The 26247-nt window shown below is 40.7% G+C and overlaps 1 long non-coding RNA gene across 1 annotated transcript in view; it reads left to right on the top strand.

Annotated features, from left to right (window-relative positions):
- Positions 1-6943: 6943 nt before the first annotated feature.
- LOC119470553 overlaps positions 6944-26247 on the top strand; it is a 100863-nt gene continuing 81559 nt past the window's right edge. Inside the window, exon 1 of the long non-coding RNA XR_005199466.1 lies at positions 6944-14575. This is a non-coding gene — a long non-coding RNA (uncharacterized LOC119470553). The remainder of the gene's footprint in view (positions 14576-26247) is intronic.

Genomic DNA, 26247 nt, shown 5'->3' with positions numbered 1-26247 from the left:
TGCTTATGAATGAGTACTGAATTTTTGAATCCTTTTTCTACATCTAATGAGATAGTTATACTGTCATTCTTCTTTATTCTGTTAATGTCATCTATCACATTGTTTGATTTTCAAATATTAAAGCAACTTTGCATTCCTGAGATATGTCATGACCAAGTGGGGTTTATTACCCTGTTTATAAACTGGTGAATTCAGCCTGTCAATATTTGGCTAAAAGTGTTTGTGTCTGTGTTCCTTTGGAATATTTATCTAGTTTTATTGTCTCCTAATGTCTTTATCTGGTTTTGGTGGCAGGGTGATACCTCATAAATTCAATTTGGAAGTTCTGCTTCCTTTGTTCTCTGAAAGTTTGTGAGGTTCTTAAATCTTAGAATTCATCAGTTATATCAGTCAAGGTCCAGTCAGGAGACAGAAACCATGCCAGGACCAATCTAATGTAAAGAATTATTAACTAGTAATGAGATTAGTGACTAAGGGGTAGAGAGAACTCCAAAGAATACAGGAAGAGCAGATGTAGAGACCAGCCACTTCTTAGGCTGGGGCAAAGTACTCATGAGGGAAACAAACTCAGAAGAGATCATTCTTACATGGCTGAGGCTCAGATCTCACTGCAGATGATATAATGTTGATATATTGTGACCCTGGAATGGTCTAGAGTTTGCTGAGATGGTGTGTGCTGGAGCTGGCAAGTGGGAAACTGTCTTCTGGAGGATGTGTCAGATGGAGCCCCCCAACTGAGCTCCATCCTCCCACTGAGCCCCCATCCTCCACTGAGCCCCCATCCCCCACTGAGCCCCCATCCTCTCACTGGCCCCCCATCCCCCACTAAGCCCCCATCCCCTCACTGAGCCCCTCCATCTTCACTCATTAGGAAGCTACCCTTTGCCATGCTGGTGAAACTTTCTGGGAAACCACCTGCAGAGTTATTGGTGAAAATCCCTGCAGAGTAAGTGCCACTGGTTGTTCCAGCTTCTACTAGACGAGGTGCTTCACTAGGTGTCCCAAATGCTGCTTGCGAGTAGCCACATGCTGCAGAAGCAAGAAGGAAAAAGCACACTGGGTCAGAGAAGATAAGCTCCTTTCTCTTGCAGTGTCCCTTTAGTAACCTCCACTGATAAAGCTTAAGTATGTGATTTGTCACAGGAGAAATGTTGGCAGAACCCAGCTCCAGTATCATAAAGCAGGTCAAACAAGAGTGAGTTCAGGGCTGAGAAGCTTTAACAGACACAGGGCTATTCCAATTTTTCTATTTCATTTTTTTTTTGAGATGGAGTCTTTCCCTGTCGCCTGGTTGGAATGCAATGGCACAATATCGGCTCACTGCAACCTCCGCCTTTTGAGTTCAAGTGATTCTCCTTCCTCAGCCTCCTGAGTAGCTGGGACTACAAGCACGTTCTACCATGCCCAGGTAATTTTTATATTATTAGTAGAGATGGGGTTTTACCATTGTTGGCCAGGATGGTCTCTATCTTTTGACCTCGTGATCTGCCTGCTGCAGCCTCCCAAAGTGTTGGGATTACAGGCATGAGCCACCATGCCCAGCGAATTTTTCCATTTCTTATGCCAGTGTTGACAATTTGTCTTTTAAGGAATTCGTCAACTTTGTCTAAATTGTCTAATTTATTGCTATAACATTGTTTAATATATTCCCTTATTTTAATGTCCATAAGACATTCCTAATATGACCAATTTGTTCTTTCTTTTTATCTTTATTGGTCTAATTAGTATTTTTTCAATTTTATTTATCTTTCAAATAACTAGTTTTAAATTTCTTAGATTTTTTTCTGTTGCCTTTTTTTTCAGTTTCACTTGATTGCTGCTTGTACCGTTGTTATTTTGTCTACTTTCAGATTAAATTTACTCTTATTCTAGATTCTTAAGATGCAAGCTTAGATCTTTTATTTTGGATCATCATTTTTTAAATATGTAAGCATTTAACACTAAAATTTAAGCACTGATTTAATTGCATCTCACATATTTTAACATCCATGTTTTTATTTTCACTAAGTTCAGAGTGTTTTTCTAAGTTATCTTGTAATTTTTTTGACCTTTGTGCTAAATATTGTAGAAGTTTGATGTTTAATTTCTGAATATTAGATTTTCAAAAGATAACTTTTTGTCATTGATATTTAACCTTAATTCTGTTGTGATTAGAAAATATGTTGTTTTTTATTTCAACTATCTTAAATGTATTTAGACTTGTTTTATGACTCAATTTATCTTAGTCAGTGTACCCTTAAAAATAATTTGCCTTCTGCAGTGATTGGCTATAATGTTTTACAGATATTAATTAGGTCATGTTAGTTGATCGTTTTGATGTCTGTGTCTATGACTTACTCATTTTCTCTCTATGTTTACTGTTAATTACTGAGTGAGAAGAGTTAAGATCTCCAAAGACAATTGTATGTGTTCTGTTTCCCTGTTCAGGTTCAATCTGAGAGGTTGATTCTCCTGGGGCATTCTAGCTCTAGTCTAGCCCTGTTATTAAGGCGTGGAATTCCCTGGGAGTTGAATGAGTTCTCTCCACTATGTTTGTTCACATCTAAATATCTTCTAGCCCTGTGATAATTTTGACAGTTGTTCAGCTAACACTTTCCTGGTTATTCTTTGTTTGGCCCAGGGACTTTTACACTGTTAATGTTTAGCCTAGTTTAAAACTAAAGACACAAATAGACCCCCTCTGAGATTTCTGAACCTCTTTTTCTGCATAGCACCCTTCTCTCAGATACTGTGCACCGCAAATTTCAGGTGCTGCAGCCTCCTTAAACTCTGATCTGTGTCTCCACAGCTCCACAAGACCCATACTCTGTATTTCTCCTCCCTGCATTGGAATCTGGCAAGTGTCTCCAAACAGAAATGGGGGAATCACAAAATTTACCTCATTTATTTTGCTGTTTTCAGGGATCACAGTACTGGGCTTCCTGCTGTCTACTCGCTGAAACGGTTGTTTACAGCAGTGTGAAGACTGGTCCAGTTTTAGTTTTTTTTCTCTCAAGGCTGGAAATGGAAATCCATTTACTTGAATATCTGGCCATCATGAGCCTTTTTTGATTTTCTTTTCTTATTTTCTCTTCCCTTTCCCTTTCCCTTTCTCTTTCCCTTTCCCTTTCCCTTCCCTTGGCTGGAATGAAATGGCACCATCATAACTCACTGCAGCCTCTAACCCCTAGGCTCAAGCAGTTATCGCACATCAGCTTCTGCAGTAGCTAGGAATTACATGCATGTGCCACCATGCCTGGCTAATTTTTTATTTTTTTTGTAGAGATGGTGTCCTTTTCTGAAATATTTTGACACTAAGACAGATAGGCCTCAACTTGATACATATTCGTAGAAACCACACTTCAAATTTTGACCTATCCTGGGCTAATGATATGTGGTACAATACTCTCTCCTGACACTGGGCAGTGACAGCAAATGGTATCTCCTATCAGCCATGTTATCCTGAGAGTAAACAACAGATACTCTATAGTGTACTGTGTTGCCTGTGTTTTTTGAAATGATTTTGCCCAACTACAGGCTAGTATAACTATTCTTAGCACACTTAAGATAGGCTAGGCTAAGCTATGATGTTCATTCAGTAGGTTAGGTGTATTAAATGCATTTTCAACTTGATATTTCAGTTTATGATGGATTTATCTGGATATAGTCCCATGGTAAGCCGAGGAGCATCTGTGATTTACACCACATATTCTTCATCATGATTTAGATGCCGTTTCAGCTGGTAGCTTACTCTGATGTAGCTTTGAACTATTTGCATATAAAGAATGTCTCATACTTCTACATTCTCTGTGTTGCTGCACATGTGTCAATAGGTGGTCATCAAGGACTTGATTTTTGATCAGGTTTGATTCGACAGGCTGTACTGGTAGATGGCTACCAGTAACCCTGAAGTGTATTAATCAAGTAGACCCATCAGAGCCTCTAAATGAAACCACTGTGTAAATGGCCAAAGTTACTTTATACACCAAGAGCAACACCTGGAAAAAACCATGGGAAAGTACTGAACTTGTGTCCTAAGACCTGACACTAAGATTGAATCCCAGACCAGCTGCTTATTTATCTGACTTTGGTTGAATCACCGAAGCTGCTCTTTCTCTAAAACGAAGTTAGGCTGGATAATCACTGAGACATCTTCCAGCTCTTACTCTGTAATGCTGATTTATACATTTGCATTTTTAAAATTTAATTCAAATATTTAACTAGGCTAGAGTTGCTTACCAGAAGAGGTGTTTTTTTTTTTTTTTTTTTCTTAAATCGTGAGATTTTTCCACCTATTGTTTCCCATACTGAAAAATGACCAGACAGTACCTTGTATGTTTACACACTGGCCAACTGGCTTCATCAAATGAAATTAATTTGCAAATGGATTTAAGATCATTAAATAGATATATACATATACATATACATATATCTGCCTTATGGCAGATTCTATTCCTCTACATATGTGACCTGCTTAAAAAGCACCATCTTTTATTATTCTCACAGGTCTATTGGTAGTATTTTAAACTATGGGGGTGGGGGGTGAAGGTCCAAGCATTGTGATGTGATTTACACTGCACCAAATCATGAAGGCATGATTTAGAGATCATACTGTTTTACAGTCTTTGCTCATAGGTAGATTTCTTCCTCATACTGATTTTTCTTGCGTTTTGTTAGTATTTTACATTCACTTGAAATAAAACCTGCTTTACTTTGTTAGAAGTATTATAGTTTGATTATATTGTACTGAAAACAGCTCTTCTGTTTAATTTAAGCCCATAGATAATTTGAAATTGTTCTAAAATGTTTCCTCCCACTCTTCCTCTCACTCTTCCTCCTTCTCTGTCTCCTCCGCCATCTTCTTCCTTCCTTCTCCAGTAAAACTGAACTTGATGCACCATAGAATTGATAATTGCTGTTCAACTTGGAAAAATGCAGACACCTTGAGGGATTGTGAGTGATTGTTGGACAAGATATTTAAAGTGATTTTGTTCCACCAGGGTATTTATAGTTTTCACATTCACTGAGGGAGAGAAATACAAGATTAAGTGATTTGAAAATTATATTGAAGAGACAGTTTATTCCTTTCTGCATCTGCTTAACAGATTGCACTAAGTAATGATTTTGCATTGTGTGGTATATATTTAACACAATGTGGGCAGTATTTAAGATTGTGTTAAAGGTTTTATATGTGAGATGGTCCCTGGTCCTTTGGAAATCAGCATAGGCTTTGGCATCTCTGATTTCATTACAATGTATTTACTACTCTATTTGACAAATGGGCTGTCCGCCACTCAATTAGAAAACCGACTAGACACAGGGAGAGGATACAAGTTCATTTAATATAGGTAAATAATAACTTACTGGTGTATAGAAGACACTTCAGTGTGGGGATCCCGGTGGCATCCTCCTAGGTAGCATTGCAGTTTCTGGCCACAAGGGTTCTTAGTTGTTTATGATACTGTCTGATGGGGGTGGGAATATGGTCAGGATTTTTGTAAATGGAAGATCTCTAAGAGTCTTTCCTCACCTGCCTGTTTCTAATGACTCTTGAGACTAGCTATATGCTTGACTACTCCTTAGGTGGAACTAGTAACAATCCCAGAATAATTTGAAAATTTACTGCAAGACTGAGTGAGTTGAAGGTCAGTTTCTCAGGTGAAGCCCTTACTATAGTTTGGGTATGATTTGTTTGTCTTCACCAAAGCACATGTTGACATTTGTTCCTCAGTGTGGCAGTGTTGGGAGGTGAGACCTCATGGGAGGTATTTGGTTCATGAGGGGGATTCCCTCAGGAGTGACTTAGTGCTGTTCTTGCAGTAGTGAGTGAGTTCTTGCTCATGTGAGACTGGATGGTTCCCAGGAAATAGATTCATTTGGGGTTTTGTAAAGTCAGGTTTGATCTCTCTTCACATGTACCTGCTTCCCCTTGAACCTTCTCCACCATGTTTTGACACATCATGAAACCCCTTACTAGAAGCAGAGCAGATGACTGTGCCATGCTTCTTGTACAGCCTGCAGAACCATGGGCCAAATAAATCTCTTTTCTTTCTAAATTATCCAGCCTCACATACTCCTGCATAGTAACATAAAACTGACTGAGACAGTCTTCTTTCCCTCTTGTAGGTCCAGGCCACAGACTCTCCAGAAGTGTCTTTCCTCTTACCTAGTTTGTGATTATCTTTGCAAATAATTAAGGTTTGCAAATAAAACTAAGATGATGCGATGGTTAATTTTTTGTGTCAACTTGCCTAAACCATAGTACTCAGATATTTGGACAAATCTCATTTTAGATATTTCTGTGAAGGTGTTTTTTTTAAGATGAATATTTAAATCAGTAGACATTGGGTAAACCGGATTACTCTTCATACTGTGGGTGGACCTCATCCAATAAGTTGGAGGCTATAATAGAAAAAGGAATTCTATAAGCAGATAGTTTTTGGACTTGGACTGCAACTTGGTGTCCAGCCTGCTGGCCTACCCTGTAGATTTTGGATTTGCTGCATCCATTAGTCTGTTTTCACGCTGCCAATAAAGACATACCCGAGACTGGGTAATTTACAAATAAAGAGGTTTAATTGACTCACAGTTCTATGTGGCTGGGGAGGCCTCACAATCATGGCAGAAGGCGAAAGTGAAGAAAGTCATGTCTTACATGGCGGCAGGCAAGACATCATGTGCAGGGGAACTCCCATTTATAAAACCATTAGATCTCATGAGACTTATTCACTATCATGAGAGCAGCATTGGAAACATCCACCCCATGATTTTACTACCTTCCACCAGGTCCCACCCACGAAGTGGGAATTATGGGAGCTACAGTTCAAGATGAGATTTGGTTGGGACAGAGCCAAACCATATCACTATGCCTTTACATTTCTGAGCCAATTTCTTAAAGTAAATCTCTCTCTTTCCCTCTCTACACACACGCACACGCACGCGCGCGCACACACACACACACACACACACACACACACACATCCACCCTCTTGGTTCTGTTTTCTCTGGCGAACCCTGACTACTACAGATACCTTTATCCTAGAACCCTGACTACTACAGATGCATCTTGAAATTCTTAAATGAAAGGTAAAATCTATTTGGAGCACTGCATTATATTTTCCAATAAAAATATAACTATCTTAGAGCACAGGAACTTTTGGCTGTTTTGTAGAGGGTAGAAGCTTAGGAAATCTTCAATGATCATAAATATTTTTTGAATGAATGGCGAATAAAAAAGTTACAATTAGTCTAACTGTGATGACATTTTTTCCCTAGCAGTGTAAAAGGTGTAAAGATCTATTAATTTAGTTGTCTAAAGAAGATGCTTATAGCTTGCTGGATTATAGTGATATTTAACTAAGTTTTTAAAACAGATATTGACTATTGAAAATTTCTTTTGCATGTTTCAGTAGCATTTTACTTTCAACGTATTTATTTTTAAAATTGCTGCTCATTAGGGGGAAAAGGACTTGACCCTTCCCATTTAAGGAGACTTGCTGGTAAAGACCAATTTGTATGTCATTGAACAGAACTTATTAGAATTCTAGCCAGAAAGTCATGTGGGAGGCTGAGAAATATGGCCCTCCAGCTGAGCATATCAACACTTCAAATAAAACTTGGGTTCAGTTACTAAGGAGGAAGAGGAGAGTAGATGTTGGGATAGGCAACTAGCAGCTTCCGCCATAGGGTGCTATTTTTTGTTACTGTTATTTAAAATCTCAATCGGTGGACAAGCATTTTGCCTAGTTGTTGTCACTGTTAGTATACTAAAGCTGGCAGACCTGAATTATCATTGCTTTTAGGGAACGAAAACCACACAATTTAAATTATTGAGAAGTGTTACAGCTGGCAGAGATCTAAGAACTAATTGGGCACAGCTGCTTCATTTTGCAGACGAGAAGCTAAAGCCCAGAGAGGTAAAGTGGCTGAAGTGGAAAAGACTTCCTGAGAGCATAAAGATGGTCATCTTGGCTGCGTCCACACACTCGTAGGCTCTGTTATTTCAAGTTTAATCAAAGAAAGTTATCCAGCCCTTCAGTGCTGCATTGTTTCTTCCCATGAAACTTCACTGTACAAATACCTGCCATTTGGGAATCAGCAGGCTCAAGTGAAGGTTTGTAAATTCTTGGTGTACCACCGAAACTATGTATTTTTTTAGCAGTGAATGCATTGTTCCCATTATTAGCATTTTGAAATAATAACAGTGGGAATTTATTGAGAATTAGTTTATAAGCTCCATGAAAGCAGGGATCAAGTTTGATTTCACACGCCACTGTATCTATAGTGCCCAACATAGCCCTTGATGCATAATACGTAATACAACAAATAAATAGCTGTTGATTGAGTAGATGTAGTGTTTATGAGGCGGCAGACGTGGTGTTTGTTAAGTATTCTTCATGAGTCATCTCATTTCATTCTTGTAACAACCCCATGAGGCGGATAATATATGAAACTAAAATTTGAAAATGTGCCCATAGATAAAAACAGAATGAGTGTTGGGACTTGGGCTAGTCTGTCTGACTCCATTCTAAATTACTAGGGAAGCTGGAGGTTTTGGAGTTGATTATCAGATGAAACAAAACTACTCTTAGATTAATTATGAGGAATTTAAAAAGCCTGACTAGTTGATGTGTTATCCATCACAAAGATAAGTTAATTAGCTTAACAAAAAAATGGAAGAAAAAGATAGGAAAAGGCTGACCTGTTAGGTTAGTGAAGGATTCTTGGGTATTTTGGGAGGAGTGGGATAAGTTTGAGTGGAGAAAAGTTATTCAATGAAGCTTTCACCCTATCTTGCTTGAGAGACTTTCCTTTGAGCCATGCATTAAACTTGAAAATGCTGTCCTGAAGTGTTACCAAATCTAGATCATGGATGACAGACATTTAATCTTACTCCCGACATCCCAGGATTTACTTCTGTGGTTCTATGCCTTTTTTTATTTTTTATTTTTTTTAAAGGAAATGGTGACTCTGTGTAGAACAGAGGAGAGCAGTAAGCTGCAGGAACTTTCTTACTGTGGTTTCTGGGCCCTGACATTGCTTTTCTACATCTACCGAAAGAAAACTTGTCTATTTCTGTGTACAGATTTTTGTTATTTGTTTTTCTTCTTGTTGTTGTTCCTAAGATATTTCTAACGCTGGAAGCCTGTCTTAGGAGGTGATGATGATGTGACCCTGAATCTCAGACCCCTACATAAAGATCCGAGCCCTGTGTCTGGAATAGACTTGCCAAAGCAGGCCTGTGGGTCTGGTGTGGCTTAGGGCCCTAGTCTTTGAATGGTGGATGTGGGCTGGCTGTGGCCATATTTCTCTGAAGGCTTTGTTTTTTTCCCCTCCTGTCATATAGCCAGAACCTAGTTGTTCTCAACTCTGGATATTTCTTAGAATAATCTGAGGAGACTTAAAATATTGATGTCTGGGTTCCACTAAAGAGTCTGAGTTGATAGATTTGGTGAGGAGTCAAGGCATTCGTATTTATTTTAGAAGCACCCCAGGTGATTCTAATGTGTAGTCAGAGTTAAGAGCCATTCTTGTAGCCTAACAAGGCCCCTGCCCCAAAACCATTATTTTTGCTTGCCTTTTTCTCCCATTCTGTATCTTGTGTGATCAGCAATAGGGCTTTTGCTTCTACTGGATGGCATTTCTAATTACCATTAAAGGCTGTGTATTAGATTGAAGTCAGGAGGACAGGCAAGGTAGTTTCTATGACAAGCACAGAGTGAGATGTACATAATGATTATTTTACTTTTTAATTAAAAATTAATGAATAAATAAGGAAATAATAAAAGTGAAACAAGTATGAACTAGAAGTTTTATAATTTTTCTGTAACCAGTAGATCCAAATACAGATAATCTGTCAAGAAATAGAAAAATTAGGCTACATGAATGCTTTTCTATAAAAAGGCTTTAATAAAAAGGTCTCAAAAAGAACTAAAAAATGAATCTGACCAATTATTTCAGAAGAAATTGAGCCAGCTATCATAAAAAATCAGGCACAAACAGTTTCCAGTTGGATAAATTTAAATTATTAAGGATCAGATGGCTGTTGGGCAGTTTAAAAGTATTTTAGAACAGAGAAAGTGAACCTTCTGAATTATCTTTATGAAGCAAGCATAACATTAGTATAAAAAATGAGAGTGGCACTTAAAAACAATTAGCTATGCAATGTAATCTTTTATGAGAATATTGATATAAAAATCCCAAATAAAGTACAAGCAAAAACAACCTAGCAATGAATAAAAGGTTAGCACCACAGCCAAGTGAGGTTCATTTTAACAAATCAAAGATGGATCAATAGTGGAAATCTGCTAGTGGAATTCTCTATGTTGATAGGTAAAGGAGGAAAAAAAGTGTTGATAACAACGGATGTGGCAAATGCATTTGATAAAAGTCAATACGTATACTAGATAAGCAGTAAAATAGTAACACATCATATTTCAGTAATTTTCATGAGTTATTCCATTACACTGAATGGTGAAGAACTAGAACCATTTTTTAAAGTTAGAAACAGAAGAGGATATAACAATAACCACTATTATCTACCATATGTAATAAGAGATTTAGAGCACCAAGTGAACAGTGCTTTCTATGTTCCTTGCAAATCATTTAATCCTCCTCAAACACTGCAAGAGAGATACTTTTATTCCCATTTACTGATGAGAAAATAACAGCACAGAGAAATAACTTGCCCAGACTCACACTGCCCAGAAGTAGCAGAGCTTCGATTTGAGTCTGCCTACACTGCCCCTGTGGGAAGAAAATTGATGATGATAAGATACTTGAATAAATGAAGTTCCAATGATAATTTTGAAAGGATGACATTTTCTCTAAATTTTATTTATGAATTAAATTATACTGCAATTGTAATTCCAATAAGATTTTCTTAACTTGAAAAAATGATTCCAAAGTTCCTCTAGATGAATAGATATTAAAGAATAGCCAGAAAAACTTTATAAGGAAGTATAATGGGAAAGGACTTACATTTGTGGTAATGCAGTGAACACAGAAATGGCCCAGTAAGAAACCAAAAATGGAGAGTATAGAACAGATGTCAACAAACTAAGGCTAGCAGAGGAGAAACTAAAGCCCAGAAAGGTACAGCCACAGTCAACATTTACATATGATCTATGGCGACTTTCATGCTACAACAGCTATGTAGTTGTGACAGAGATCATATGGGTGGCAAAACCAAAAATATTTACTCTCTGGTCCTTTACAGAAAAAGTTCGCCAATCCCTAGCATAAAGTCCATACTTAAGTGAATGTAGAAGGCACTTAAAAATCAGTCAGGAGGCTCTTAGGGCAAGATGGCTGGCTAGATGCAGCCAGGTGGGACAGCTGCCACCAAGGGACCTGGAAGATTGGTGCAATCCTAACATCTTCAGAGGGAAGGCACTGAAAGTGAATACAGAGAAGACACAGAAACTGGCTGAAGTGGGAGGGAGTGGGGAACCCTGCATGGGACTATTGCACAGTGGAGGGACTTGCTCCGGCCCCATGACTCCAAACGGGGGAGTTTAACTGGCAAGGAGCAACTTACTCTTGCCACAAGCCTCTGGAATCCCAAAATGAGAAGACGTCTGGATTGCCACAGACACTTGAGTTGGGAGGAAGAGCTACTCAGAGAAGTGGTAGGGGCAGCACTCCAGCCAGTGAAGAGCCCAGAGGGTTTGGTGTGGGAGCGTCTTAGTGGAGCATGGCTGATGCCCATCCCCTAGGCTCCACTTGCTTCCACAGTTGACTTTAGTCTTAGGGAAACTGTCGGACCTGAACTCTGCAAGGCAGTGTTGCCCATCAGATGGGGCTGTTCCAACCTGAACAACCCTTGGCCTGCTGGGCTCTCCTGGGGCCCCAGCCTGGGTGCCTCTGCTTGCAGTGCAGCCTCAGGTGCCAAGGGGGCCTGCATCCCAGCTCCTGCACTGGCAGACAGCCACAGGAGACCTCTAGCAGGGCAGCCCGGTGGACCTGCATTAGCCTGCCCACTCCCTCCTTCTCTGCAGCTCACCTGGCCCATGGCCACCCACCACACCGCTTTACTGGCACTCATGTGCCCTGGCGGATTTTATCTTCCCTAGCTACCCACCAGTGCATGTGTACAAGTGCACCCTGCCATGCCACTGCTGCTGGCGTATCTCGGCTCCCCCATCGCCCCTGCGTCCCATCTCCAGCTGTACTGCCACTGCAGTCTGAGCCTTGGGAGGCATATGGCTTGTCAGCTCCTCCTCTGCCAGCACCTCACTTCTGTACCAACACTGTCCTAGGAGTGAAACTAGGCATGGAGAACAGCAGGCCCTCTCCTGCAGTCGCCTTCACCTGCGTGAACACACAGGGTACACACTGTCCTGAGCCCCGCCAGCCCTCCAGCCCAGTGCTACCACCATCACCAGTGCAACTGTGTGCACAGTCACTAGCAGGGACCTCAACCCTAGAGCCGTGCTGTCTCCATCACAGCTGTGAATGCCTGCATGGAGGCTGGTACCCTGGCACCTGCTAGCACACTATTATAGTCCATGAGCATGTACTCTGCTGGGCTGCTGCTGACAAAAACAAGCAATGAGGTAAGGACTCCCTATTCAATAAATGGTACCGGGATAACTGGCTAGCCATATACAGAAGGTTGAAACTGGACCCCCTCCTTACACAAAAATCAGCTCAAGATGGATTAAAGACTAAAATATAAAACCCAAAACAATAAAAACCCTGGAAGACAAACTCTGGAAGGCAATACCATTCTAGAGTAGGAATAGGAAAATATTTTATGATGAAAATGCCACAAAAAATTGCAACAAAAGCAAAAATTGACAATTGAGACCTAATAAATGTGACAGTTTCTTTTACTGAACTTCTGCACAGTAAAAGAAACTATCAGCATGGTAAACACAATCTACAAAATGCAAGAAAATTTTTGCAAAGTATACATCTGACAAAGGTCTAACATCTAGCATCTATAAGGAACTTAAATTTACAAGAAAAAAATCTCATTAAAATGTGAATGAAGGACATGAACAGACACTTTTCAAAAGAAGACACACATTCAGCCAACAAGCGTATAAAAAATGCTTTGATCACTGATCATTAGAGAAATGCAAAGCAAAATCACGAAGAGATACCATTTCACACTAGTCAGAATGGCTATTACTAAAAAGTCAAAAAATAACATGCTGGAGAGGGTGTGGTAAAACAGAAACACGCACTGTTGGTGGGAGTATAAATTGGTTCAGCCACTATGGATGAACGGTGAACTGTTGGTGAAACAGGAACACTTATGCACTGTTGGTGGGAGCATAAATTGGTTCAGCCACCGTGGTTCAGCCATTTGTGGCAATTCCTCAAAGAGCTAAAAACAGAACTACCATTTGACCTAGCAATCCCATTCCTGGGTACCTACCCCAAGGAATAGAAATCATTCTATCATAAAGACACATGCACACATATGTTTATTGCAGCACACGTTTCCATGTCTTTGCTGTTCACAAAGCAATATTCACAATAGCAAAGATGTGGAATTAGCCTAAATGCTCATTAATGGTAGACTGGAATTAAAAAATATGGTACATATGCACTACAGAATACTAAGCAACTATAGAAAGAACAATATCATGTTCTTGGCAGGAACATGAATGGAACTGGAGACCATTATCCTTAGCAATCTAATGCAGGGACAGAAAACCAAATACTACATGTTTTCACTTATAAGTGGGAGGTAAATGATAAGAACACATGGACACATAGTGGGGAACAACAGACACGGAGGGCTACCTGAAGGTAGCAGGAGGGAGGAGGAAGTGGATCAGGAAAAATGGATACTAGGTTTAATAGCTAGGTGATGAAATAATCTGTACAACAAACCCCATGACACGAGTTTACCAATATAACAAACCTGCACATGTACCCTCAACTTAAAAGTTTAAATAAATAAAAATAAGTGGGACTGTTGATTATGGCAGTTGTCTTATTCTCCAACACATGGAGATTGCAAGTAGTAAGTAATAATAGTAATAAGAGAAAACATTGTTTATGTAAACCTGGGAATTACAAGTTTTTTCAGGGACACTATAAAGCAGGAACCATAAAGAAAGAATGTCAAATTATGACTGCAAACTATTATTTAAATGGCAGAGAAACAGCAAAAACAGTATTGAAAGGCAAATGACAAACTTGGAAAATATTCATAAGATGTATTTAGCATGGTTTAACATTTAGTGTTCAGGATTCAGTTATGGATTATGGAACCCACTCTGGTTCTTTAAGCAGGAAAGGATTTAATGTACAGAATTAGGTGATTAATAAATCATTGTAAGGGCCAAAGGAGAAAACATTTAAACTGGCCTGCCAAGCCAACTGCTGCTCTTGTTCACCCAGGAGGCTGCTGAGGAGGCTGTGATCTCTTCTGCTGGTTATTGGGTCACAGGGCCACAGCTGTAAGCCAAGGATCAGGAAGCTGTCACAGCTATAAGCCAAGGATCAGGAAGCTGTTCATAGTTGTAAGCCAAGGATCAGGAAGCTGTTCACAGCTGTAAGCGAAGGATCAGGAAGCTGTGGTTGGAACTGTTGGATCATGGGCCACACCAAGTCCTCTGACTCCACAGCAGCAAAAGTGAGTAACATATGTGCCTCATAAACTGACTCTCTCAAAGCTCCTGCCATCATGTCCAAGTGGTGGAATGGTATTTCATTTGAAATGTTAGCTGCAAGGGAGTCTGGAAAGTGTGGGTTTTCCCTCTCCTGGGATAATAGGTTAGGGCAGGTGCTGAAGGAGATAATTTACTTCCCATAATTATGTACACTAGCATGTACATAGGGGGAGCTATGAAAAGTGAATCAGGAAAATATGAACACCCTAATATAAAATGCAAGCAAAGGAAAAGACAGGTAACTCAAAGAAAATCAAGATGTCAGTCAGTAAAAATGAAAGGCTGTGCAACCTTATTATGGCAAGAACTGCAACTGAAATCAGCAATGACAAATCTGGTATTGTCCAAGACGTGGGAGATGAGCCACTTTCATCCCACTGTAAAGTCAGACAACCTTTGTAAACCTTTGTAAAGGGCAGTAAAAACCATATGACTTAATAACCCCACTGTAGGGAGTGTCTGCTAAGGAAGGAGATAACCCCATGAGGCTGAGAGGAAGCATATGCCAGCATGTCTATGAGCATATTGATTGTAGTTGCAAAGTTTTGCAAACAATCTAATTGCTCATCAAAAAGGGACTGAGTAAATAAATTATAGTAAACTTACACCACAAAATATACTGCCTGTGAAGAAGAGTCGCATTGCTTAGAGATGGTATCATGTGTCAATTAAGTACATAAATTTTGGAAGCAGAATGCAGTGGATTCTACCACTTAGTAGCTGTGTGATCTTGGGAAGTAATCTTTTAACGTATCACTTTTGCTATTTGTAAACCAGAGATAGTAACAGTAAAATAGGCATAATAATAACAGATAGTAACTTACTTGGCTGGAGTATTATAAGAATTAAATGAAATGATACAGTATCTTCTTTTTAACTTTCAATGAATATTAGTTTTTATTATGTTTGTTGCTAAAGATTAATGACCATAGCAATTTTGAGTAATGCAGTTTCAAAAGATCAAATACAGTGTGATCCCATTTTATATAGAAAGCAACGTATGTATGAACACACACACATAAATAAGTGTGTTCAAAATCCCAACAGGAGGTCCTCTTTGAATGGAATTTAGGGTGACTGTACTTTTTTTGCACTGTCCTGTATATGTGTTTATGATGTGTCAAGGAGCATTTCTTTTTTTTTTTTTTTTTTTTTTTTTTTTTTTTATGATTACTTTTTTTTTTTTTTTTTAAAGGGGTTTTTTTTTTTAGTTTTTTTTGTTTTTTTTTTTTTTTTTTTTTTTTTTTTTTTTTTTTTTAATTTTTTTTTTTTTTTTTTTTTTTTTTTTTGAGACGGAGTTTCGCTCTTGTTACCCAGGCTGGAGTGCAATGGCGCGATCTCGGCTCCCCGCACCCTCCGCCTCCTGGGTTCAGGCAATTCTCCTGCCTCAGCCTCCTGAGTAGCTGGGATTACAGGCACGCACCACCATGCCCAGCTAATTTTTTGTAGTTTTTTAGTAGAGACGGGGTTTCACCATGTTGACCAGGATGGTCTCGATCTCTTGACCTCGTGATCCACCCGCCTCGGCCTCCCACAGTGCTGGGATTACAGGCTTGAGCCACCGCGCCCGGCCTGTCAAGGAGCATTTCTAAAAAGCTATTTTAAAAGTTATTTAAAAAACAAAAGGCCAGGGTTGGAATTCTGTCTTTTTATTATTTTGACTAAAGTAAGACACAGCCTCTGCTGGTAGACAGGCCTCTCAGGTCCCTGAAGAGAAGCTGAGAATGTCAGCCAAGCCTGGAAACTCACTGCACTGCAGCAGGGAGCCTGGGCTCTCCTAGCAGGACTCAGGCACCTGCTCAGATCGCCATGGCAACCACATGGAAAGTTAAGTAAGAAGTTTTGAGGAAAGAAAGTGCCTCTCTTTATCATTAATCACATAAAAATAAGAAGCTTTTAATTTTAATTTTATATTTTTTGACAGCAGCCCTCTTAACTCCATCCCAAGTCCCAGAGCAAGAATTCCAATCTTTTGCAGGTCCAAACAACAAATGGATGATTTGGCACACGAGATCCTTTTATAAACAGTCCTCTTTGGCAGACTTTTCTTGTTCTGATGACCTGTGGGCTCTATAGAGATTATTGTTTAATAAGCATGTTGGAAATGAGGAATCTAAATGAGCGGTCCCCTCTTCAGAACAGAATTAGGAAACCTTTGAGTAATTTGAAAGTTGACTTGGAACCTGGATGAGGGGGAACCCCCACTTCTGCATCTCTCACAGGTGATGGTTTAGTGTCTGACTGCTCTCCTGACAGGTGTCTATCCTCATCCAGAATACAAATGAAGCGTCCTTCAGACAGAAGCTAAAGAGAGATAACAAATGCTTTCTAATGATTATAACTATATAAAAAGCAGGCTACATAGTTATAATCATTAGAAAGTATTTGTTTTGAGCCCAAATATGTTTTTCTATAACTTTCATCAACTAATTCTGATTCCAGATCAGAATCAACTCCGAGAAGGTCTAATTCTTATCCCACTCCAAAGTCCTTCAATAGATAAAGGCCACTGCCCAGGACTATTTGGGGAGAGGTATCTATTCTCTCTGACAGGGAATTTTAGGGGCTCTTAGGCACTAGAGCTGTAAAAATAAATCAGATACCTCAATCTATAGTCTTTTTTGAAGAACAAATGTAGCTTCTTCTCACCTCTCCCCTAACATTGTCCTTTTGATCTAATTTGTCTTCAAAAGTGAGGACAAATGTCATGTCCCCTGTTTCTGGTTCTCTGAAGAGAGCTGCTTGCTCTGTTGCTGCTCCTTCCCTCTATGGTGTGAGGATTTGTTTCCAGATCCATCTCCTTCCTGAAACCAACAGTCACTCAAGGGGGGATGGGCGCAGCATCCACTTCTGATTCTCCAGTGCCTTGTCTGCTCTGGGATGTTGAATGTATGGTGCTGCTGGTACAAAGGGCAGGGAGACAAGGCCCTCATATCTGGCAACTCTGCCAGTGCAGCCCAAGATGACATTCATTTCTTGATCTGCTAGTGTTTTAGTCCGTTTGGGCTGCTGTTAACAAAATGCCATACACAACGTGGCTTAAACAAGAGATGTTTATTTCTTACAATACTGGAGACCAGGAAGTCCTCTGTTGAGGCACTGGCAGCTCCTGTGTCTGGTGTGGGCTTTCTCACTGGCTTGTAGACCACTGCTTTCTCACTGGATCCTCACAAGCTGCCCAAGAGGTGCAGCTGTCTGCTTTATAGGTCTCCCCCCAAAAGAGTTGCCTACTGGGAGAGGGGTCCCTGAGGTCTCCTCTAGGGGGTGCTGAGGAGGTAGGGAAAGCACATACCCAGCAGGTTTATGTCAGGGGAGTTGTGCAGCAAGGAGGCTCTGCAGACTTCTCTCCCTCAGAATCCACTAATGTGTTCCCAAGAGCCCATTTGAATCACTTACACACTAAGTGATCTGATGTCCAGGCAGGGGTAGACAAAGAAATAGAGACAACCAACAAAATAGAGCTGGCAGCTTGACTGGAGGCAGCTCAGCAGTTGACATCCAGGCCAACTATCTCCATCCGCTTGCCCCAGCACCACAGTAGTGGGAACCTGGGGAGGGTGGGCAAGTCCCTTTGTCCCAAGTCTGGCCTGTCTGTAGGGAGGGATTTGAATTAAACATGAGTTTCAAAAGCTACAAGAAAGTCAGGTCTTTAAGAACTGGAATTACACTGTTTTAATAATTGAAAGTGACCAAGCAGTGATGGAACTGGGTTGAAATATTACCAAAATCCCCTTCGTATTAGTAGGGAGGTTTTTGCAGAGCAGACTCTTTGTGGCAGGAAAGTTACTGGGCAAAATAAGACCATTTTATTGCTACACCAATGAGTGAGACCACCAGAGAATCAGCTTTTTTTGGGTATTGTATTAGGCCATTCTTGTGCTGCTATAAAGAGATACCTGAGTTTGGGTAATTTATACAGAAAAGAGATTTAATTGGCTCACAGTTCTGCAGGACTTATAGGAAGTATTGTGCTGGCATTTGCTCCTAGTGAGGCTTCAGGAAGCTTCCAATCATGGTCGAAGGTGATGGGGGAGCCAACATATCACATGGTGAGAGGTGGAGCAAGAGGGGGTGGGGAGATGTGCCAGGGTCTTTTAAACAACCAGGTCTCACATGAACTCAGAGCAAGGACTCACTCATTACCATGAGGGTGGTGGCCAGCCGTGACCCTAACACCTCCTACTAGGCCTCACCTCCAACATTGGGGATCACATTTCAACATGAGATTTGGAGGGGGCAAATATCCAAACCATATCAAGTATATCTATAAACAACCCAGGAGTCCACAGAACTATGCTCTCATGGAAGGCTGTTGGGAGGCTGGTCATCTCCCCATTTTTAGAAAGTTCCCTGGGAGTCACCAGTCTGGTGAATGAGGTTGAGAAATGACAGCTCCCTCATTACTGCAGGTATGAGGCATAGCGATGGTCTGGAAGAGTCAGGATCTGACTAAGGGAAGGAGATTCATCAAGAGTGTTCGATGGAGTTACCCAGCCAAGCAGCTAGGATGAGACATATCCCTGAAACCATAACTATTTGGATGAACTTAGGATTACAGGAAAGTCAGAAAACCTGTTCATTCATCCATCCATCCATCCATCCACCCATGGGCCTCCCACCCTGTGTTTCTCTTTTGTGGCATTTATCACACATGCATAAATATTTGCATAATCTGGTTTACTGTCTGTCTCCTGCCCTAGACCGTACGCTCCCAAGAACACAGCCATGTCTGTTGGGCTTCTCAATAGATCTCCATCCCCAGCCCAGTGATGGGTGTGTGGCAGGCACTTAATATTTATTAAATGAATGGATAAATGAACACTTAATCGTGGTCATTAAAATAATGTTCTTTAAATTGTGAGCTTTATTGTAAGCTAAATGTCCTAATCTCAGCAGGCTATGATCCAAAATAAGATCATGTTTCTAAGTATTCACATTGTAAGCTCTGCAGAGTCTTAACTGTAGAATTCCAGTGCCCGGGGTAATTCTGAGAGTTGTCTGAAGGGTTGTCTCTCAACTGTGCTCAAGACCGGTTCTCTCCATTGTTCTCCAGCCTGCCGGTTACATGCCCACACTGATGCCCCACTTCCTGGTGGTCATCAGAGGGTGCTTCTCCAGGAGCAAAGCTGCCCTGTGCTCGTGTTCCTTTCTGGTACTCCCATTCTGGCTTTAGGGGAGCATGAGTGCTTTCTCCCATTTGTCCTTTTATCTCTAGCCTGGACCAAGTTCTCCCTCTATTTCCCGGTAGCACTTTCCAGACCCCAAAACCACAGAGAACAACTTAAAGCCTCCACTAGTCACTGTACATAAACTCCCAAGCTTAGGACTATCTCATTCAGTCTCTCTTAGGACCACTTCCCTGCCTACTTTCTGACCAGACACCACGAGTAAAGGGCAGCTCGTGGTCCAGCACTGGGAAGGCCCCAGGCACCTTCCTTCCTTAGGCTTAGGACACACTTCCCTTAGCACCCAGAGAGAAGCGAGCGATTGCGGGCGTTTTTGTTCTTATTTTTTTTTCCCCTTACCTTAACTTAGAGCCTGTAGCTCTGCTGAAAGAAACCCTCGATGTGCATTATTAAAAGAAACAGTCTGGAACATCAGCATTCCAGTTCCTCAACACAGTTCTTCCCAGAGGTAACTGCTTATGTGAGGTAGTTTTCCTAAACCAAAATATGGTCTTCCCTGAAAATAAATTCAAACCTCCTCCCTTAGAAATCATTTGCAGCATCAAAATTTCTTGAATCCATTTTCAGCAAGAGCCATCCCATTACCTCATTACAATCCTTGTCTTGTAGGACATTCACTTGGATGTCAAATTATAACACCCTTGTTAGAAATCCAGTCACTATTTTGTACTTTTTCCTCATATTTGTTTATTATTTATTTAACGAATACTTACTGAATATTTCTGAAGTCCCTGTTTTCATGGAATTTACATTTGAGAGCAGGAATCAATTGGCAGACTTTTTCTGTAAATACCTGAGAGTAAATATTTTAGACTTTACTGGCCGTACAGTCTCTGTTGCAGCTACTGCAGTCTGCCATGATAGCCCTAATGCAGCCAGAGATAATCTGCAAATGAGTGGTATAAGAGAAAAATCTTGCACTGCACGCTTGTTAGAAATGGCAAGACAGATTTTGCTCAAGCTACTGTAGTAAGTGAGAGGGACTTCAGTATAGAACTGTTCAGTTTTAAATATAGCAGAATGAGAGGGTTAGGAGATGGAAAATTACTAAGAGAAACTTGATTAGACATTGGGGGAAGAAGGATTCTTGCTAAACAAACCCAGCAGAATTCTTAGGATTTAGATATCAAAGGTGAACTGTGAGGAATTTGATCAGGTATCAAGGATGGGAAGATTTTTGTTAAACTGACTTAGCAGGATTCTTGCTAAAACTGGGCTCTGGGACTGAGGGCAGGGAAGAAGGCTAAAGTCAAGCCATGGTTGAGAAGTGGGCTCAGAAGAAACTGAAGTTTGGCCAAGGAGACTGTCTTTGTTAAGGGGCATGCATGTCTCCCCATAGAATTTTATTTATAAAACAGGTGATGAGCCTGGGGCTGCAGTGTGCTGACTCCTGTTCTGGACTATGCAACAGAGATATAATATGGCAAATATGACCAAGTGCTAAGAATGAAAAAGACAATGATGAATAACAAGGGCCAGGTCACATAGGAATTTATGCTGAGTAAGATAAGAAATCCTTGGACGGTTTGAACAGGGAAATGGTTTGATTTGACTCACAGAAGATGTGGCTGCTGTGTGGAGCACACTGCAGAGGGTATGGATACTTGGAAACCAGCTGGGAGGTGACTGCAATGATCCAGTTGCCAAGAGATGGTGGTTGGTACCAAGATGGTAGTGACAAATGAGGTGGTAAAAAGTGGTTGGATTCTAGATACAATTTAGAAGGTAGAACCGGCAGGCTTTGCTGATGGTTGAGATATAAGGTATATGAGAAAGAGCTAAATTCAAGGAGGACTCTAAGATTTTAGCCTGAGCAGTTGGAAGAATGGCTTTTCCATCTACTGAGATGAACAAGAGCAAGGAGGAACAACTTTTGGGCAGAGACCAAGGGTTCTGTTTAGGACATGTGACGTCTAAGGGATATTTGAAGTCTAAGATGCCTATCAGACACTTAAATAATATGTTGAGTAGGCAGCTGGATATCCTAATTTGAGATTAAGGTGAGGGGTCTGTCTAATGTTACAAATTTGAGTGCTATCAGCCTATGGATGGTTCTTGGAAGTATGGATGAAATTTGATGTAGAAGAGAGCCCCAAGGATTGAGCCCTGGGATGTTCTGGTGTTTAGAGGTCAGGAAGAGCAGATAGAGAGGTGGCCCCCATGGTAGGAGAGGCATGGGAGAAGGAATCGAGGGGAAGAGCTTATTGGGGCATCTAATGGTGCCAGTGGGGTGGCCAGAATGAGGGCTGAGAATGTCTGCTTCTCAGATCTTACACTGGGCTTTCTGTGATCCAATCTGTGATTGGATGCTAGAGCTCAGCAGGAGAGCTCTGAAGGTTTCTTCCAGGAATGTGCATTTCATTTCCCTCTGCAGTTTCCAGCCACTGCTTTCAGAGATCTCCCAAGCCATCACTCTTTCCAGATGCCTTGTCACTAGACAAGTTGCATTTCCTTCGTGACTTGGCAACTTGGCAGGGAAATTATACCTCCCCAATTGCTCATAATCTTTGGCTCCCTTTGTACTGAAACAGGAAGCCAGCAGAGTCACAGAATGATTTTTGGAATGAACAGGAACATTTACTGACAAAAACGTGGGCACATCATAAACCTGCACACCTCTTTGCCCTATTCCCTGGGGTAGGAGGGATGAAATCTTGAAGTCTCTTTGCCAGTATGGCATTTTTCCTCTCACCGGGCAAAAACACAGCTACCCCTGAGAAGTGTAGGAAGCATCCTGGCTTTCATATGGAGGTAAAAGTTACAGGACTGGTCTTCCATGAATGGGTGAGTGTGTGTGTTTATGGGCAAATGTGGGGTGAGGGGAGAGTGGGCAGAGGTGAGAGAAAATGACCTGGCCAAGGAAAGACCAAAGCAGAAGACAGTAGAGGTGGAGGCAGCAGGCTTTTTTTGTGTATAACCTTGAGTGCTTTTGACCCAGAATTGGCCAAATATTTAAGGTTATGGATCTAGGAAATTCATCCCCTCCTTCTTCTCTTCTCTTCTCTTCTCTTTTATGCCATGGCAAAGATGACAGTTAGTTCTTTGGGCTTGCATCTGCTGATGCCTTTGTTCTATTTTTTCCTGCCCTATTCAATTTGAGTGTTGGCGTGAGAGATGAAGGTTTGAAAGTGACACTCCAGCTGTTCCCTCCATGCCACTTCTGCTGAATTATCTTGAAATCCCCATCGTTTGGCATGGCTTTCTCCAGTTCCCTCCAAGGACAGTCTTCGGCAGGCCCCTATTTTGACACGGACTCATGCTCTTGGCACCTCCTGTCAACAGTCTTCTTGGATTGTTGAACACCTATCTGTCTTCTAGGCCTCAAATTTTGTAGTTGGTGGATGACTGGCTGTCCCTGAGTACAGCTGAGAGCTACAGAATTGATGGAGACTCTAGATGATTTGGGTCCCAAGCCAAAGAATATTCAGGTACGCCTTGTGTGTGTTCAGCACAGCTCAGGCCAGCAAATTATTTAGATTAGGGAGATGCTCATAAAGATGGATTGTTTTTTAAGTTATTTAATGATTATTTTTGTTACTGAGGTTTATTAAATCAGAATATAGCATTTATTTATTGTCCTGGCTGCTAGATGATATCTAGTCACAAAAAAGTAGGTAGGGAAGAAAGAGTTATGTAGGTGGTAGAATAATGTATTATTTTCACATGTGCTACCGGAAGTATATCTGAGAAGGGAACTATTTTTGGAAAGTATCTTGACAAGTCATTTGGGGATATGACAGGGAGCACTGAGGGCTTGCAGGAGTTAAGACAACCAAAGGAATTTCGCAATTGTTATGCATTAGATATTGAGGCTTAGGAACAAGGAAAAAAGAGAGAGGAGCTAATGTGGTGGCCAGAGGCCAGTGAAGTGCTCCTGTTAGTGGAAAGGAGGGCTTAGGAATGTGCCGGGAGAGGACAAATGCTCAATTTGAAGGGGCTGCATTTTAGTCACGTAACTCTTCCACCTCTCCTGGTTTTCTGAAATTCTCAGTCAAGTATGTTGCTCACCCAAATGCACAGCTTCTGTAATTGATGTGCATGTGTATGTGTGCAGGGATGTGTGTGAGTGTAAGCATGTGTGTGTACATGTGGTGAATATGTATATGTGTGTGTATGTGTGTGAGAGAGAGAGGGAAACAGGCAGAAAGAGATAGACAGAGAGAGAAATAGAGAATGGTTTGTGTAGATGGGAAGACCTGAGCTCCTCCTTAGGAGGATTGCTGCAGCGCAGAACAGGGAATGGATGATGAGATAATGCAGAGAGACAGTGAATTTTGCAGAAGCCGGAATCTATATCAGAGGTGGTAGAAAGGCATGAATACACAGAAATCTTGTCGGGGGGTCGAGATGAAATGGGAGTTAGAGCCAATCTTTTCTAAATCTTAAAGGGCATGGTGGTGCCGGTTACACATTCTGCAAGCTCCATTAACTCTTGGTAAAACATACACGCCTGAGGCTAATAGATTTATATCCAACCCTAGCGGTCCTCCACTCTCAACAAAGCAAATAATTCAGATTGTTCCTTTGCCTTTATTCCTCTCTAGTTGCCATTTTATGACAACTTTTCATCTCTTCCTTTATCAGAGACCCTTTAACCTAATTTTAGAAGGCAAAATGGTAAGAGGTTAAGTGTGTGATTTTATGCAATGGCTTGGGATATGTGGCCCTTTTAATAGGATTTTCATTTAGGGCATTAAAAGTGTAGTTTAATAAAGCAACTTAGTTTACATAGAAGTGCTAGGACACTAGTTGTATAAGATATATTCTATTTTAATGTAACTTTCTGAATTTCCAAACAACAAACCACTAGTACGGTGTTTTCCTGAGTCTTAAAAGGTTTTGCAGAAGTGAATGAATCTTATCACACCCCATGTTCTGTTTGGAGGGGATCCACACTGCCCCTTCCCTAGTCCACTGCAGTAGCTATATCATTAATATGTATCAGTTGCTGAGACTGAGTCATCAACTACAAATCAAGTAAGAAGTATATTAGGGAGGAATCATATAAATTGTATTTCCAGATAAAAATAAATGCAGTGCAAATTTAAAATTCACAGAGCAGCTATCATAGCTATTTAGAATGCACTAAAAGTCCATTTTAATAAGTATCACTTAGTTTACCTGTGGCCCATTAAATGCATTTTAGAGATAGGCAAAGTGAAAAGTGTAATCTGGTTTTAAGCATTTTCCACTAATATAAATTACTCAAATGAAGTATTTGGGCATGCTTGCACTGCAAAATGAGGCAGAAAACTTTACCAAACTTTTATGTTACTGATACTCCTTATGGGCTTGGCTGTGTTAGGAATGAGTCATATCATATACAGTAAGTGAAAATTCCTCCATGGCCTTTGAGGGATGAACAGGCTCTCAGCTCTGTTTCTTGTTAGCTCTCTGATCTTGGGCAAATTGCTTAACTTCTCTGGGCACAGATTGCTTGTGTGTAAAAGTAGGTAGGTTGATTAATCCTATGAGTATTATTGTTTGGGTTAAATGAGATAATGCATGCAACGTGCTTAGCTCAAGCCTGGTATCTAGTACGTTCTCAAGAAAGGATAGCTATTTCATAAGCCTGTAGTCTTCTGGTTTCACCTGGACATCCATGACCTGTGGGAGCAGGACTTTGCATGTGCAGAGGAGCTGCACGGACCTAAGTTCAAGTTCAGGTTTCAAGTTGGTTTCAGTGTTGGCTTAATCTTATGAAATTTCTGCATGGTTATAAAATGACCATATTGTAAGACTGTAGTGAAGAGTTAATTATATGATATACATAAAAGTGGTGGCAAGTAGTCCTGCTTATACAGAGCATATAATAACCCATATCCAGCTATTGATCTTTCCTGGTTTATGTCTTTGCCTGTCAAATCAAGGACTTGGAATAAATGATCTCCAAATTCTCTTTTCTCTTTAAAATATCATGGCATGCCTTTAGCAAAGAGAATTTAATATTCCCTTTAGCTTCTATTTTTCCTCCTTTAGCAAAAATGAGGAATTGCAGCACATGCATATAGATTAAGAAACCAAGTAACTGTGTTTGAAATTTTCCAGTGGGAGCAAAAGGGTTAAAGGAAGCCAGAAGTGGGTCACATGAGGATGAGTGACTTGGTGCAGGTGCTCACTCTCCTGCTCTTTTCTGGAAGGATTCATTTCATTATCCAAGGCCTCTGTGCTTCATTTTCTCCAGACCAGTGGGCCTCAAGCTTTACTACAAATTGCAATCACTTGGAGAGCTTTAAGACTACTTCAAAGTCCCAGAAACACCTTCCACCCATTAAATCTGGGTGGATCCCAGACTTCAGTATTTTAAAAGCTCTCCAGTTGATTCCAATGTGCACCCCAAAATTAAAATCCATGCCCTCCAGTGAATAAAGGACTCAGAATTATGAATCCCATGTGTCAACTCCCCACTGAGTGGACAGAGGCAACCCTTCTCTCCAAGACATTTTAGA

The sequence above is a fragment of the Cebus imitator genome, unplaced genomic scaffold (genome assembly GCF_001604975.1).
Source record: "Cebus imitator isolate Cc_AM_T3 unplaced genomic scaffold, Cebus_imitator-1.0 Scaffold34, whole genome shotgun sequence".
NCBI classification, from domain to species: Eukaryota; Metazoa; Chordata; class Mammalia; order Primates; family Cebidae; genus Cebus; species Cebus imitator.
Note: the sequence above shows the minus strand (reverse complement) of the source record. Positions and strands in the feature narration are given on the sequence as shown.